Source organism: Halictus rubicundus, unplaced genomic scaffold (assembly GCF_050948215.1).
Source record: "Halictus rubicundus isolate RS-2024b unplaced genomic scaffold, iyHalRubi1_principal scaffold0022, whole genome shotgun sequence".
NCBI classification, from domain to species: Eukaryota; Metazoa; Arthropoda; class Insecta; order Hymenoptera; family Halictidae; genus Halictus; species Halictus rubicundus.
The window spans coordinates 852501-870347 of record NW_027488563.1 but is presented as its reverse complement, the minus strand read 5'-3'; the positions used below and the strand labels follow the sequence as shown (position 1 = coordinate 870347).

General features: G+C 44.6%; 1 long non-coding RNA gene and 1 pseudogene across 1 annotated transcript in view; one reads left to right on the top strand and one right to left on the bottom strand.

Annotated features, from left to right (window-relative positions):
- The first annotated feature begins 538 nt into the window (after positions 1 to 538).
- Positions 539 to 694, top strand: LOC143363136 (5.8S ribosomal RNA; annotated as a pseudogene).
- Positions 695 to 741: 47 nt separating this feature from the next.
- Positions 742 to 17847, bottom strand: part of LOC143363122 (uncharacterized) — a 20777-nt gene continuing 3671 nt past the window's right edge. The window contains exon 2 of the long non-coding RNA XR_013083742.1: positions 742 to 989. This is a non-coding gene — a long non-coding RNA (uncharacterized LOC143363122). The remainder of the gene's footprint in view (positions 990 to 17847) is intronic.

The following is a 17847-nucleotide window of genomic DNA, read 5'->3' as shown; positions in this document are numbered from 1 at the left end:
CCAGAGCCGGCTGTGAAGTCCGCTAGTATCGAATAATCGTTCTCCGTGCACAAGTGGAAATGTGTTTCGAGAGGACCGGCTGCGTATCTCGCGTAAAGCTGTGTGCGATTCTGACACTCTACTCTCTGTGTGGCGATAATACAGTGCACAAGAGCTTGGGACGAACGATCGCGCACGGCCAGAGCCGGCTGTGAAGTCCGCTAGTTATCGAGTTCATTCTCCAATAAGAGAGGAGGAGGAGAAGTGTCGGGATCCAGTATCGGGTTGTCTATGATCCCCGTCGTTTTGTGAATTCTCCTCCTGTGTTTTCCACTTTAAAGGTTTTTCAATGTATTTTCCGCCCGGCCGTCGGATACGTGTGCGCATTGCATCGCGTACTCGCGACGGTTTCCGTTTCTACGGACGATCGTGTGTCGTCCTTAAAAACGACGCCTGAATCTCCTTCGCGCGCTGGTTGGAGCTTTCAGGTATCGGCGTTCTTATGAACCGCAGAACAAGAGACATAATTATATATTGATTATAAATCAAATTATACGATTACCCTGAACGGTGGATCGCTTAGCTCGTGGGTCCATGAAGAACGCAGCTAATTGCGCGTCAACGTGTGAACTGCAGGACACATGAACATCGACATTTCGAACGCACATTGCGGTCTACGGATACAATTCCTGGACCACGTCTGGCTGACGTGCCGGGCCTGGGCGAGGTGAACACATTGATGGGAATCCGAGCTCGGTCCCGGGCCTTGGCCTCCCGCGGATCTTCCTTGCTGCGAGGCTTCCGTCTAGAACGGTCGTCCTCTTCGGCCGCCATTCAACGCTCAGCTCAGAACTGGCACGAACTAGGGGAATCCGACTGTCTAATTAAAACAAAGCATTGCGATGGCCCCCACGGGTGTTGACGCAATGTGATTTCTGCCCAGTGCTCTGAATGTCAACGTGAAGAAATTCAAAAAAGCGCGGGCAAACGGCGGGAGTAACTATGTCTCTCTTAACCGGGAGTCTTAGTTAGCAAGCAGTCCCCTCCTCGTGGGTCCCGCTGCTAGTACCCCCCTCGGGGGGGGGGGGAGCTAAGTACTGCCTCTGCGAAAAACGGTCTTGGGGGTTGCCAGCCCTCTGGACTGTAACTTGTCGGCCCTGAAACTAACGAACAAGCCTCGGATGAAATTAATTTTGTTGGAGGGCCCTCAGGCTCAACCAACCCGACACCCGAGGAAGTTAGACCAAACGCTGACGATCCCCGTCTATGTCGTTATCCCGGCTGTGGAAAAATTCTCCTGAACGCAAGAGGACGAGGTGTACACGAACAACGTGCCCACAAAAACTGGAATGATGAGAGATTGCTTGCAAACATCGAAAGCAAGAAAGCGCAGTGGAGTGTCGAAGAATCGGCTCTCCTGGCTCGCGAGGAGGCACGTCTAGTCCTAGAGGGTGAAAAATTCATAAATAAGGCATTGACTCCTCCCTTTCCAAACAGAACCCTCGAATCCATTAAAGGCCAAAGGAGGAAGCAGGCCCATAAGGAAAAAGTCCTCCAGATTATATCTGAAATGGAGAGAGCTGATGAGCCTCAGTGCTGTAACACAGAACAAGACTCGCTACAGCATGAGTCACAAACCGGCCTGCTTACCTCAATACTCGACATGTTCGCAAGCATGGAGCCCCTAATGGGGTCGGAGTTCCATGCCGATCAGTTGGAGCGAATATGCTCACATTTACCGGTAGGAAGGAAACAATATCTCTAGAACCAGAGATTTATTTACTACAGACGTTCCCACTGGCGTCGAAAACAAAAAGACCATCAAAGCTGCCTTCAAATCGAACTCAAACCAGGCGGCAAGCTCGGCGTGCCGAGTACGCCATCACACAGCGAGCCTGGAAAAAGAACCCATGCAGATGCCTTAAAACTATCCTTAAAGGTAAATCCTTGTCAACAATACCTGATAAGGATACGATGATTCGATTCTGGCAAACAACTATGACGTGTGAGAGCGGGGAATCCCCCGGCATTATACCGAAGAGAACAGTAGTGCCGGAGCCGTGGAATGTAATCGAGCCACATGAAATCCAGAGGGCCTTCCCTGACCTAACCACCAGCCCAGGTCCGGATGGTCTGACGTCAAGACAGCTACGCGCGGTTCCACTTCACATTTTGACAAGAATTTTCAATCGTTTCTTGATGTGTGGAAAACTGCCCAAGCATCTCCTTCATTCAAGAACGACGCTTATACCGAAGAAGGACGGTGCGGTGGACCCTGGTGATTACAGACCGATAACGATCTCTTCGGTAATAACGAGAACCTTCCACAAAATAATGGTAAGGCGTCTTATGCACCACGTCAAGCTGGATAAAAGGCAAAGCGCGTTTCTACCTAGAGATGGTTGCAATGAGAATATATTCGCTCTAGATCTGATACTAAAATACCATCGTCAAAACTTCAAACCGGTATACGTTGCATCATTCGACATTGCAAAAGCTTTTGACTCTGTGTCACACAGGGCAATTAAGAATGTTATCGAGACTATGGGGCTGCTTCAACCCATGATCGACTACATTATGGACGTGTATCGGAGGAGTACGACACGACTCTCGAGTCAGATGAGATCAATCCCACCTGCGGAGTTAAACAGGGAGACCCCCTGTCTCCATTAATTTTTAATATGATAATGGACAACCTCCTGCGTCTCATTCCATCAGAGATTGGTGCGGACATTGGAGAAGGTCACTTTAACGCATTAGCGTTTGCTGATGACCTGCTATTCATAGCCAGAACACCTAAAGGCCTCCAATTGTTGATCGACGAAGCAACAAACTTCCTGACAAAGTGCGGGCTTAGGATTAACGCTACTAAGTCCTTCACTGTAGCCCTAACGAATGTGCCACATATGAAGAAGTCGGTAGTGGACAGTCGAACACGATTCATCTGCTCTGGCCAGAGACTGCCTGCTCTTAAGCGGGAAGACCAGTGGAAGTACCTTGGTATCCCATTCACACCGGAGGGACGGACAACCACGAAGCCCGAAACGCAACTTTCAGAAGCATTAGACAAGCTGACCAAAGCGCCACTTAAGCCGCAACAGAGACTATTCCCTCTCCGAGTGATGGTCCTGCCGGGGATATCCCATCTGCTAACCCTGGGTGAAACAACTTTGGGGCGACTTAAAAAGATCGACACAATGGCGAGGAAAGCGGTGAGGAAATGGCTCTGCCTCCCGCATGACACGGTCAAGGCTTACTTTCACGCTAATGCCAAAGATGGCGGATTATCTATACCATCCGCTAGGTGGCTTATGCCCCTACGAAGGAGAGAGAGACTGTTGAAGTTGCAAAAGGGAGGTCAACCAACCGATCCCTTCCTCTCTCAGGAAATCCAAAAAGCCACACGGAGGCTTACAGAACACCAAGTAACGCACGACTCAGTCGCGAAGGTTGAGGAAAGGAGGGTGTAACGCCCTAAAAATCCCCGAGCTATACCAGATAATATTCCATTCGACACCACAGCATTTTCCGAGTCATTTGCACAAGTCAGCATTCCCCGAGCATTCACCTCGACACCACAGCATTTCTCGATACACGCGTACGCAACAGCATTAGTCAAATCACATCCGCCTGATTTCGAAAGCCCCCAAAAAAATGCATTACTAATCAATAAGGTCAAGCTATAAGTATGGGAACATTCCCAGGGCAGTCAATCTTGGCTGAACCTCCGTTTTGTAACTTTGTCTTAAATAAACTTATACTTTTTGTCAGTAAAGAACGGGATAAAGAGCTGGGTAACTCCCACTCTCCTTTTTTCAAGTATTTTTACCCAGTTTACGTCACATTTTGGCGATCCTGCCAGGATAGTGCAAATCGATCTTCAAGTAAACCAACGACAACTCTACTACGGAAGAGCCACTCCTTGGGACTACGGTCAACTCTGAAGACAACTGCACTATAACGAATCCAGTGAACCAGTCGATTTGGAGCTTTCTACGGAACCGCCCCGTGCTACGGCAATCACTAAGGTAAAACTCTGGCTTCATTTATTTATTACCGCGTAAGAGGTAGTAGCATCAGCAGTCAAGATTCAAGACGACGAAAAGGTTACAATAATGACAAAGAACGGAGAACAAGCTTCAACCTCTACAGGTGTAGACCCCAATCTAAGAGCAATCCTAGATGCTATGCAAAAGCAAAACGAACGACATGAAAAAGAAATGTCGGAACTTCAAAGGCAATTCGTGCTACTAACGAAACAAGCTGACGAAGAAAATAAAAAACGTATTAGGGAAATAGAGATCCTCGGCAAGAACCTCGCTGATCTACGGATGGGCGTAAGTATTAGAACAGTGACGACTGACGAGTTCGGATCCCTAATAACGGGCGACGATGGTGCAAGTACAGCCATACAACAAGAACGAGCTGAGCAAACCACCACAACTCGAACAGCACCACCGATAGTCACAATCAATAATGATGTGAACGATGAAGCTTCTGAACGAACAACAGACTGTACTCCAACGCTACGAGCCAAGGATGCTATACGGTATATTCCAACGCTAAACGGAGATGACGATATTGGGGTAGAAGATTTTATTAAAGAAGTACGTTCCATGCGCAACATGTGTACCGAAAAAGAATTGCTATTAAAAGCCATTAAAGTAGAGAAAATCATTGGGAAAGCGGCCCAAGGGATACGAAATTTACAAATAGAATCTTTTGGTGAACTATACGAAGCCTTACGATCAAACGTGGCAACTCAGGTAACCACAGACGAATACAGCGAGCAACTGCGGGAAATCAAGCAAGGAAAAGAAGAAAGTGTATAGAATTTTAACATCCGATTCAGACGCGTATTGAACAAGCTAACATATGCCATTACCAACGAATATCCGCAACCAATAACCAGGCGCATAATGATGGAAGCAACAATGAAGAAAGTGAATAGAATCTATCTGAAAGGACTCAGAAGAGACATAGGACGAACGCTTTTGGCAAACGAACCTCAATCTTTAGCCGAAACCGAGAAGAAAGCAGCGGAAATCGAACGCTATCTACGAGAAGAGCAAAACGAATGGAAGCGACCAGCAGCATCACGATCGGAACGAGCAGTGAACACCAACCGCTTCGCTAATCAACAACAACCAAGACGCTACGACGAGCGACGACCTACGGTACGAACAATCGCGCAGTCAGCAGCAGCAAACAGCTTCAAGCGCCTCGAACGAACACCATTAGCTGAACACGCAGCAATAAAATGCTTCAAGTGCAATCGCTCGGGACACATAGCCAACCAGTGTCCGAATGGAAATTTTCCACCAGCCAGCCAGCGAAACCTACCACCACGGGTAAACAGAGTAGAGATCGAGAACGGCCAAGAATTCGAGTCAATACAACAACAGGAAGACTTCTTACTACCACATTCAATACATCAGGAGGAAGACGGATACACCTCATCGACACAGGAGCAGGAATAAATTTAATTAAAGAATCAAAAATTAATAGCGTTATGAACAAAACAGAACCGCGAACATTTTTTATGGGACAAGACCGTTACACTACTGACAGATACGTTAAAATTCGAATCTTTGACCAATCACATAAATTCTTTGTTATACCAGACGACTTTCCTTTAATAGAAGACGGAATCACAAGGCTACCTTGCTTAGAAAAGTACCAATATGAAATCTCTAATGATAAAATCAAGCTTAACGACAATGTGCTATATTTTCAGAAACCAGCTACAGTACAACCAGGAGAAGTCAAAGTTCAGACAATCTATCTCGAAGGCAGACCAACGCGAGTATGCTTCTTCAACTTTGGTGAGACAAACAAAGATATCTCTAACCAAATTTATAACATAAACGAAATAGACCAAATTGGGAAATTCAAAGCCATAGTGAGAACAAGTCATATAGAGAAAAACCTCCGCGAACCTATTGAGAAAATTTTAATCCATTACTTAGACGTGTTCAACTTAGAAACCGATACCCTACCCTGTACTAACCTTGCTAAACACACTATAACTTTGAAAGAAAATAAAATCATTAACACTAAATCGTATAGACCTCCGGAATGTCACAAGCTCGAAATTGAGAAGCAAATGAATGACATGCTCAATAAGAAAATTATCGAAGAATCGGATTCGCCATACAACTCTCCTGTATGGGTGGTACCTAAAAAGGCAGATGCTTCAGGAAAACAGAAATGGAGAATAGTTATCGATTTTAGGAAATTAAACGAATTGACAGACCAAGACGCTTACCCTTTACCAGACATCGACGACATACTTAGTCAATTAGGAAACGCTAAATTCTTTTCGGCCCTAGACCTATCCTCTGGTTTCCACCAAATTCCTATGGATCCTGACTCAAAAAAATACACAGCCTTTAGTACACCTCAGGGACACTTTCACTATAACAGAATGCCTTTTGGACTTAAGAATGCCCCAGCTACCTTTCAACGAATGATGGACACAGCACTTAGAGGACTAGTTAATAAACACTGCTTCGTTTACTTAGATGACATAATAATTTTCGGAGACACAATAGGGAAACACAACGAAAACTTAGCTATGGTACTTCAGAGACTCAGGGAACTTGGACTAAAGATACAGCCAGATAAATGCGAATTTTTAAAACCTGAACTAGAATACCTTGGACACCTAGTAACCGCGGAAGGAGTCAAACCAAACCCTAAAAAGATACTAGCTGTAGAACGTTTTAAAGTACCTACAACACCGACAGAAATCAAATCATTTTTAGGATTATCCGGATACTATCGAAAATTCATACGGAACTTTTCAAAGATCGCTAAACCATTGACAGACTTGACCCAAAAAGACGTACCATTCCACTGGACAGACAAACAACAAAACAGTTTCGAAACCTTAAAGCAAAAGCTATGTGAAGCACCCGTATTGACATACCCAGACTTTAACAGACAATTTACACTAACGACAGACGCCAGTAACGAAGGTATAGGAGCAGTACTATCACAAGACGGACACCCATGTTGTTATATATCGCGAACACTTAACGCACCTGAACGAAACTACACGACAACAGAAAAAGAACTATTGGCCATCGTATGGGCAGTAAAGAGACTGAGACAATACCTATTAGGGCGGAAGTTCGTCATACGCACCGACCACCAAGCACTCAAGTGGTTAAACAACTGTAAAGACCCTTCTTCAAGATTAATGAGATGGAGACTGAAATTGGAAGAGTACGAATACGAGATCGAATATACAAAAGGAAAGGATAACACAGCCGCGGACGCGTTGTCAAGAGTACATGCAATCACCAGGCAACAAGACGAAGAAGATCCCGAAATTCAAAACCACTTAAAGATTTTCGACGAATGGGAAAAGGATGAAACAATACCAGCGCGTTTAAAGATCGTACCAAATGACCATACGTTCTATCAGTTAACCAAAACTGAACTAGGCAATTACGACAGAATAAACTGGCTGAAGAAAATATGCCAAATACTGCAGAAAAGTACGAAGATTGGAATCGGAGACAAGGCACTAACCGAAATGGAGAAAAATAGGATCAAGATCATACTAATGTACTTCAACGACCGGTATAAAACGATCTACTTCGCATGGGAACCGATACGAGAACTGACGGAAGAAGAAATAGAGACGATACTGAAAGAAAACCACAATGACGCCACCGGACACTTCGGAATACAGAAGACCTATCAGAGAATAAAGGACAAATTCAAAATACCACACCTGATGGAGAAGATAGAAGATTATGTGAAGAGGTGCGACGCCTGCCAAAAGGAAAAATTAACAAGAATTAGACCTAAAGAAATGCCAATAATATCAGACACGCCAATGCAACCGAACGATAAAATAGCTATGGACATCATAGGCCCAATGAAAAAGACCAAAAAAGGAAATCAATTTATACTCTCTATACACGATGACCTAACGAAATACCTCATACTAGTACCCCTAAAAACACAACAGACAGAGTCGATACTTAATGCATTACTGGACCACTACATATACATATTTTAAGCACCTAAAACAATACTCACCGACCAGGGACAAAACTTTGTTAGCGAACTAATGACGAAATTCGAGGAAGCATTTAAAATCAAACACGTAAAGACTACATCCTTCCACCCCCAATCCAACGGATCCTTAGAAAGAACTCATGCTACAGTAAAAGATTTAATACGAACTAGCTTACATGACAGTGACAAGGAATGGGACGATGTTCTGAACTTTATTTGTCTAGGATACAATACTTCTATTCATGAAGCAACTGGCTTTACACCTTTCGAACTCACCTTCGGTAGAAAAGCTAACCTACCCTCATCCATCGCGAGAACCACAGGTTTCACCTACGATGAAATGTTTTCACTTTGGCAAAAACAATTGAATAGATATTTGACACTGGCTAGAGAAACTCTGTTGAAGAGTAAAAAGAGGTATCAAAGGGACCAAAGAAGAAAGATTGTCAGGACTCAGGCAATATTTAAAGAAGGAGATTTTGTGTTAGTACACAACGATCATAAAAAAGGCAAGTTAGATGTTGAATGGTTAGGACCATATAGGATACAAAGAGTCAACACACCGTACTATGAAATTTTTGTCGACAACCAAGTTGAAAAGATACACGGTAACCGATTAAAACCTTACTTTGCAGGACGGTCACCATCACCTTTACCGGGAACCTTGTATACGGATTAGATATAGTACCCTTAGAGGACAGCTCGATATTCCACGAGGAAATCAATAAAGCATACTTGTATAACTCAGAAGTAGATATTTACATAGGATTGAACACATAGACGATGTATTTATAAGGTTTAATCAAGTTAAGATGTATACTAAAGGTATTCAGATACAATGTAAAGAAGCTTGCAGACTAAAGAATGAGATTGATTCACTAAACGAACGAATAGAAAAATTGGATAGCTTAGCGCTACACCTAAAATTAATCACACATAGTAGATATAAGAGAGGACTATTAAATATTATAGGATCAGTATCCAAGAGCTTATTCGGTACATTAGACAATAACGATTTAGAATTAATAAACGCGAATATCGACAAACTGTTCAACGAAGGAAACGAACTGAAAACCATTGTAAGCAATCAGACCGCTTTAATTAGAAAAATCATAAGCTCGGACGGAATCAAACGCATAGAGAATTTGAGTTTAGCATTTAAGGATTTAGAACAAGCAACCAATCGAGAGGAATTGATCACAGAACCGTTTATCAGAACAGAAAGCGCTATATATGACTTACAATTTCAACTTGACGAGACGCTTAACGTGATATTAATGGCTAAACAAGGGATAATTAGTCCACAGATCATAGACCACGAAATTTTCATAAACAATTTTGGCAAAGCTTTGGCACATAAGGCACTCAATTCCGCTATAGAACCTAAGAAAGAAAATTTTCAATTTATTCTAGACATAGCTGCACTCAAAGTATTTACACTAAATAACAAAATATACTTCAAAATCTCAGTACCATTAATAATTAACGAGACCAGATAACTGACAGGACAAACCAGTTGACTTATTCACATAGAATCGAAAGCATTAAACATTGGGGACTCACAACATTACAAATAGCAGGCTATGTTTCCCTTGGACTATTAGGCGTATATGTATTAAATAAGATAGGAATCTTTAATTGTTTACTTAAGAAACTTTGCATCCATTTATTATGTTATAAAACTAAGAGCAATGCGCAAACCATTAACAATGTAACACCGGCACCTGTACCTTCAGCATCGCAAAACATTTGTACAGAGGTACCAACAATAGAGTTCCCTTCCCGATACAGGAGACTGGCGTGTTACCTTTGAATCCGGAAAAGCAAGATTCCACAAGTCCATCCTCAAGAGGAAGTAAAATTTTGGAGGACCAAAATCAATCTAAGAAGGGGGGTATGTAACGCCCTAAAAATCCCCGAGCTATACCAGATCATATTCCATTCGACACCACAGCATTTCCCGAGTCATTTGCACAAGTCAGCATTCCCCGAGCATTCACCTCGACACCACAGCATTTCTCGATACACGCGTACGCAACAGCATTAGTCAAATCACATCCGCCTGATTTCGAAAGCCCCCCAAAAAATGCATTACTAATCAATAAGGTCAAGCTATAAGTATGGGAACTTTCCCAGGGCAGTCAATCTTGGCTGAACCTCCGTTTTGTAACTTTGTCTTAAATAAACTTATACTTTTTGTCAGTAAAGAACGGGATAAAGAGCTGGGTAACTCCCACTCTCCTTTTTTTCAAGTATTTTTACCCAGTTTACGTCACAAGGGCAAGGTTGCTCCATGAGTCGATTGATGGGAGAGGCTTAAAGGAGTCTCGAAGGGTGCCCCAGCAACATCGGTGGGTTCTGGATGGCAGTAGATTTTTAAGTGGAAAAGATTTCCTCAATGCCACGAAATTAAGAATTAATGCTCTGCCAACGAGGTCCAGGACGGCCAGAGGACAGAGAAAAGACCGCATGTGTCGAGGTGGCTGTAACGCTGTCGAGACGCTAAACCATGTGGTCCAGCAATGTCACCGAACGCACAGAGCTCAAATTGAGCGGCACAACGCCATCATTAAATACGTGGAAAGGGCTCTGGCGAAGAAGTTCGATAAGGTCGATAACGAGCCACACTTCGCAACACCAGAAGGGTTAAGAAAACCAGACCTTATTTGCAAGGAGGGTTCTGTGGCAGTTGTCCTGGATGCACAAGTGGTAAGCGAGCATATAGAGACAGATGTGGCACACAAGACCAAAGCCGAGAAGTACAAACCTCTAGAAACCCTTATCAGGGAGCGGTACGCTGTGCAAAGCGTACCATACACGACAATCACGCTCTCATATCGCGGTATATGGAACGAAGCATCAGCCAGCTCATTAATCAATATGGGGGTCCTACGAAAATCGGAGCTTAAGATCCTAAGTACACGAGTGCTGATAGGAGGATTGAACGCGTTCTGACGCTTTAACCGGACAACCATCACCAGGACGGGGATTGGATAGCGGGAGGAATAACCAACTCGGAGCAAAGGGTGCTGCCTGCCATACAGGCATAATAAAGAGGAGTTTTAGTGGGTATATTACCATCAGAGTGCCACACTACCGGCAAACTAACATCGTTGCCGGTGTGCATAAAGCATTTCTCCTCTCAAAAAAAAAAAAGGGTGTCTTAGTTAGCAAGCAGCATCCTCTTCGTGGGTCCCGCTACGAGTACTCGCCCGTCTAGACAGGCGGGCGAGGAAACTAATAGCTGCCTCTGCGTTTACAGGCCTTGCGGGTTGCCAGCCCTCTCGGTCTTCTTTAGTCGGCCCAAATAACAGAACAAAGCCTCGGATGAAAAATAATTCTGTCGATGGGCCCTCAGGTTCAATCGACCCGACTATGGGTGATAATGGTGATCCGGGTGTGTCTGATGTCGCTCCATACCCGTGCAGGGCTCCGGGTTGCTCCAGATCATTTGACAAACTACGTGGCCGTAGTGTCCATGAACAGAGAGTACATAAAAACTGGTACGACCAAAATGCTCTAGAAGATATGACCGTCCGCAGGGCTCCGTGGTGTGCAGAGGAACGTTCGCTCATGGCGAGACAGGAGGTGCGCCTTACGTTGAATGGCGAGCGCTTCATAAATCAGGCTCTACTGAAGCTCCTCAAGAATCGCTCCCTAGAAGCGATAAAAGGGCAGCGTAAATACCAGAGCTACAAGGAGCTGGTTCAAAAATTCATCAGTGAGATGAACGAGAGTAGCATTGTTGATGCTAATCCCCATGATCAACCCTCAGATGAGGGCTCATCGGGGCATGAAGAGGAGTAGAATGGTCTGATTCGGACGATCCTTGATCTAGGCTCTGAGATGACGCCTCTTGATGGCACTGAATACTCGTCGCAACATCTAAAAGATATATGGGAGCATATCGAAGCATGGCCTGTTGACAGGATCTCCCAGGAACTGGAGATCTATCTACTCGAGATCTTTCCAAAGGCGATCGGTGGAAGAAAAGGGAAGGCTGCGTGTGAGAAGGCTCAAATGAAGATGACCAGGCGACGTGCTCGGCGCATAGAATATGCCCAAACGCAGAGAGCCTGGAATAGGAATCCTTGCAACTGCCTGCGTACAATTCTCAATGATATGACAACCGAGCATCCACCGCCCCAAGAAGAAATGACTCCCTTTTGGACAACGGTGTTCACAAAAGAAAGTGAGAGAACACCTGGCATTGGACGGATGAAGGAGACTGTCGAGGGCCTATGGAGTTGCATAACACCCTCTGAGGTGATGAAAGCGCTGCCGGAGAGAACTACCGCTCCGGGCCCAGATGGCGTGACTGCTCGACAGTTAAGAGCAATGCCTCTAGAGATTTTGACGAGAATACTAAATCTATTTTTGCTGTGTGGAAGACTTCCTAATCACCTGACGGAGTCAAGAACCATTTTGATTCCGAAAAAGGATCAAGCTTCGGCTCCAGGCGACTTCCGGCCCATTACAGTTTCCTCCGTTATTACAAGAACTTTCCATAAAGTCCTGGCAACGCGCCTCGTCAATGGCGTTAAGATCGATGACCGCCAGAAAGCCTTCCTCCCAGTTGATGGTTGTTCCGAAAATATCTTCCATCTTGACTTGATCCTCCGGTACCACCGTCAATATTTTAAGCCGCTTTACATCGCATCGGTCGATCTAGCAAAAGCGTTCGATTCCGTGACGCACCACACGATTAGGGACACCCTGACTACCAAAGGCGCTCCTGCTCGACTGGTGCAGTACGTTACCAACGTCTATCAGCGTAGCACAACGAGACTTAGGTGTAGCGGCTGGGAGTCGGACGCTCTTCATCCCACCTGTGTTGTTAAACAGGGAGTCCCGCTATCACCGGTCATATTTAACCAAGTTATAGACAGGCTACTCCAGCAAATTCCAAGTGAAGTTGGAGTTGATATAGGCGGAAGGCACTATAACGCCTTAGCCTTCGCTGATGACCTGGTATTTGTGGCCTCGACACAGGAGGGACTGCAACAAACTATTGACCTGGCAAACGTGTACCTGTCGCAATGTGGACTGACAATAAACGCTAGTAAGTCGTTCACAATTGCGATCAGGAATGTTCCACACGTTAAAAAGTCGGTGGTAGACGGAAGGATTAAATTTAGTTGCCTCGGCCATGACCTTCCTGCCCTGAAAAGAGAGGATGAATGGAAGTATTTAGGTGTCCAATTTACACCTGAAGGACGCCTGGCGTCGGATAGAGCAGGAGAGCTACTGAAGCAGGCCATCGATAAGCTTACAAAAGCGCCTCTTAAACCACAGCAACGAACTTTCGCGCTTAGGGTCATGGTACTTCCATCGCTTTACCACCTCCTAATATTAGGAAATGTAACCTTAAGTAAGCTCAGAAGGCTTGATGCTTTGGTGAGAGGTGCAGTGAGAAAATGGTTGGTTTTGCCTAAGGATGTGCTCAACTCGTACATCCACGCCAACGTTAAGGATGGTGGGCTGTCCATTCCATCTTTGAGGTGGTTTATTCCGCTCAAGAGGAGAGAAAGGCTGCTGAAGCTGGGCAAGGGTGACGAGCAGCGATACCCCTATCTCTCTCAGGAAATTGACAGAGCAACCAAACGGTTGACTGATGGACGTATCTCTATAACTGACGCCACAAAACTTAACGAAAGATGGGCGAATCTTCTCCATAAGTCGTGGGATGGCATGGCCCTGAAACAATCGAGAATGGTGCCACAACAGCATCGATGGGTTACTGAAGGTAACCGATTCCTATCTGGTCGCAACTATATCAACGCTATCAGACTTCGGATCAATGCATTGCCGTCAAAATCTAGGACAACCAGAGGTCGAAGATCTGACCGATTATGCAGAGCAGGATGCCAGGAGGTTGAAACTCTCAACCATATCCTCCAGAGATGCCACAGAACACACTCTGCGAGAATAGAGAGACATAATCCGGTGGCAGCCTACGTTAAGAGAGCTCTGGGAAAGACCAATGAGGAAGTCCTAGAAGAACCGCACTTCAGAACATCGGAGGGACTCAGGAAGCCTGATATCTTGGGTAAATGTAAACAGGCGGTGATTGCCCTAGATGCACAGGTTGTTGGCGAGCTGGTTGATCTTGATGAAGCGCACCAGAAGAAGATTCGGTATTACCGGGAGCTAGAAGGACAGATCAAGGAGCAGCATAGAGCCACGAAGGTGACATTCTCCTCGATCACACTATCATGCCGAGGAGTGTGGAGCCCTCAGTCAGCAAAACATCTAATTGACCTGAACATTCTGCGGAAGAAAGAGCTGAAGATCATTTCGACCAGAGTACTGATTGGGGGCCTTAGTGAGTTTTGGATGTTCAATCGGATGACGACCCGAAGAGTGCCTCGAGATGTGAGGAGTGGCATCGGATAGACCTGTAATTGCCTGAATCACCTAGTAACTAGTGCTGCCTGCTAACTCAGGCATAATGAAAGAGGGGTTTTAGTGAGTATATACCAACGAGTCTCACACTACCAGTAAGCTAACATCTTTACCGGTGTGCCTAAAGCATTTCCCCTCTCTAAAAAAAAAAAAAAAAATAGCCAAATACCTCGTCATCTAATTAGTGACGCGCGTGAATGGATTAACGAGATTCCCTCTGTCCCTATCTACCCCCCCCCCCCCCCCGAATGGAGCGCCACCTTGTCGTGGTGGGGGGGCACTGAGCCCGAATGATCTCTGAAGCTGTGCCGGCGGGGACTTCGGTCCCTGGCAGGTTCTACCTAGCCGGATTGGTTCAGAGTGACTGGCCCGTCAAAGAGCGCTCCCCTAGCGCCTCGAGCAGCTACTCGGGGCCCCATACCGTAAACCGGTGGTCATGTTTTACCGGAACGGGGGTCTTGCCTTAATCGGCTGGGCCGCGAGGATGATAACCTCTATAAAAAATCCCTAACCCAAAGCTTAGGTGCGCGGTGAGAGGGTACGCCCTGGTCGATGGCATCAGGGCGTGGCTGGTGGGTGCATCAGCCGCGAGCGCGCCAACCTCTGGACACCTGGGGCGTCCAGTTGAATATAGCCTTGCCTGGGTAGTGGGGGCTCTGCCCAGGTTGACATTATTTCCCGCCGTACTCGTGGGATAGACATGGATAATGGTAACAAACAAAAAAACAAACAAAATAATAAGAAGAAGAATAGGAGGAGGAAGAAGGAGAAGGAGAAGGAGATTGACAACGGCTCTAAGAGGCAGAATTTGAGTTTGGAGGAGGAAGATAAGAAGGATGGATCGGATAGTGAAGGGTCGAAGCACGACAGTGTGCATTCCAGTATGAGTGAGTTGAACGTGGGTGATAGTTTACTGGGAGGTTTAGGAAGAGAGGAAGAGGATTGTATGACTGTTATGAGAAGGATTGGTGAAAAATTAAGGAAATGTGTGTTTTCGGATACAAATCGTGTGTCTAAGAATACCTGTGAACAGATGTTTAACTGTGTGAGTGAATATGAAGAGTGTATGATGAAATTGATTTGTGAGAATGAGAGACTGAAGGGTAGGTTAGAAGAGTGTGAGAAACGTGCGACTGTGCTGGATGAACCTCCTCGAACGTATGCGAGAATGGCTGGCTTAAAAGTAAGGGAAACGCGAAGAATGAGTGTGGATAGTGCGGATAGAGTGGAAGTAATGAAAGATAAAAAGTATGCTGTAGTTATTAGGCCGAAAGACGTCAATGTAAAGATGACTAGCGAGCAGGTTAAGGAAAAAGTTATAAAAGAAGTTAGCACGGTACTGGATGTAAGAGTGAGAGCTGTGAGAAGGATTAGAAGTGGGGGTGTGGCAATTGAGACGGCTAGTGAGGAGGAATTACAGAAGATGAGAGATTGTGCTAAGTTTAATGAGGTAGGTTTAAAAGTTGAATTGCCGAGGAAAATTGGGCCGAAAATAATTGTATATGATGTGCCTAATGATATGATTGGTGAGGATTTTATGAATGAGTTGTATGAAAAGAATCTGAAGGAATGCGTGAGTAGGAATGAATTTGCAGAGCGAGTGAAGATCATAAGTAGAATGAACAAGAAGGATGCGGATGTGGGAAATGTCATAATTGAAATGAATGCGAAAATGAAGAACATGCTTATGAAACAAGGACGCGTGTATGTGAAATGGAGAGCATGCAAATTTAAAGAATTTGTGAGTGTATTGAGATGCTTTAAGTGTAGTGGATTTGGACACATGGCGAGAGAATGTAAGGAGAAAGAAAATCTGTGTCAGAAATGAGAGTACTCCCGCCCAGAAGTGAGAGCCTTGGTTACACGGGATGGTGATGCGCAATATAGGCCCTTAGGCCCTTAGCCTCTCACCATCCAAGTCACACTACCTACCTCCTCGTGGTTCCTGCCGGAAACATGATTGGCGCATCGGGCATAATGCATTGATAGTGCTAATCATGGCTAAAGGTAGCGTGGCGAACACCCTTTCTTAGGAAAGAGGAAAGTAAGGACGTATAAAACATTAACATCAATACCTGGTTTTCCAGTCAACACTATCAAGTGTGAAAGGTGAGTCTTGTGAACTCCGAAATTAAGAGCTTAAAAAAAAAGAGAAACCACGTATTAATACGTTGATTGATTGACTATTATGCGACTATGGCTTGAATTACGGAACTAGATTTGGATAATATTACTGATCTCTATGCTCGGATACCAATCACTCTAAACGAAAATGGATAATACATCGAATAACAATGATGCCTCGGACACACAACTACCTGGTCCTGGAAGACATGGCTTTGAACACGGACAACGAGACGGTTGTTTCTGCTGCAATCACAATCAGGGTGCCATTACACGAAAACGGAATGTTGTGCCCTAGTAGTTCCTAGGCAAGAGGGCCTCAACAGTGAAGCGCAGGACCCTAACGCCGAAGACATAGATTGGCGGAAAACGATGACGACCGCCATCGAGAGCATCAGTATAAATGATGCTCATCCTAGTGTTAAAAACTTGCACATAAAGCTTAAAAACATCTGGTTGTATCATAAAGAGGATATTGACAAACTAAAACTAGAAATCGATTCTTACGTGTCGGATACACTAGTAACATTCTTACTAGGAAGTGATGAAGCTACCAATAGCAACATGCCGGCTGGTAAGAATGCGAGGAATAATAATAAAAAGAAAAACAACAACAACGAGACATGCAATAACAACCAGAATAATGACAACAACGATAATAACATAAGCAATAACAACAACAACAATATACGCAATAACAACAATAATAATAATAAAAATAGAAGGATCAGAAACAAAAAAACAAGAATAAATAACAGTAACAACCGGAAAAAGTTTAGATATGCACGTTGTCAAGACTTATATAAAGAATGCCCTAAAAAATTAGCGGATATTATTATCAAGGGCGATCACACATTTATCGACCCACCCAGACCACCTCCTATCGCCAGTGAGGTTAAAGAATTATATACAAACCTCTGGGAAACAAACGGCCCGGTACTTCAAGAGAAAACCTTTATACGACAAGCTATATCGATATCGGATATTTTATACCCAATTCTGGCTGGGGAAGTAGACATAAGAATAAAAAAAATGAATAATAAAACTGCCGGCGGCCCGGATAATATACAAAAGAAACACCTAAAAACGCAAGGGATAACGACCGTACTTGCAATGCTATATAACATCATATGCCTTGTAAATCACTACCCAACTGCATGGAATCAGAATCGTACAACTCTGATCCCTAAAGTGGGAAGTGACCTAGAAAAGGTGGAAAACTGGCGTCCCATAACAATTAGTTCCGCACTGAGCAGAATATTCTCATCAATAATCGACGGCTGTCTCCGAGGGGTAATCGTTCAA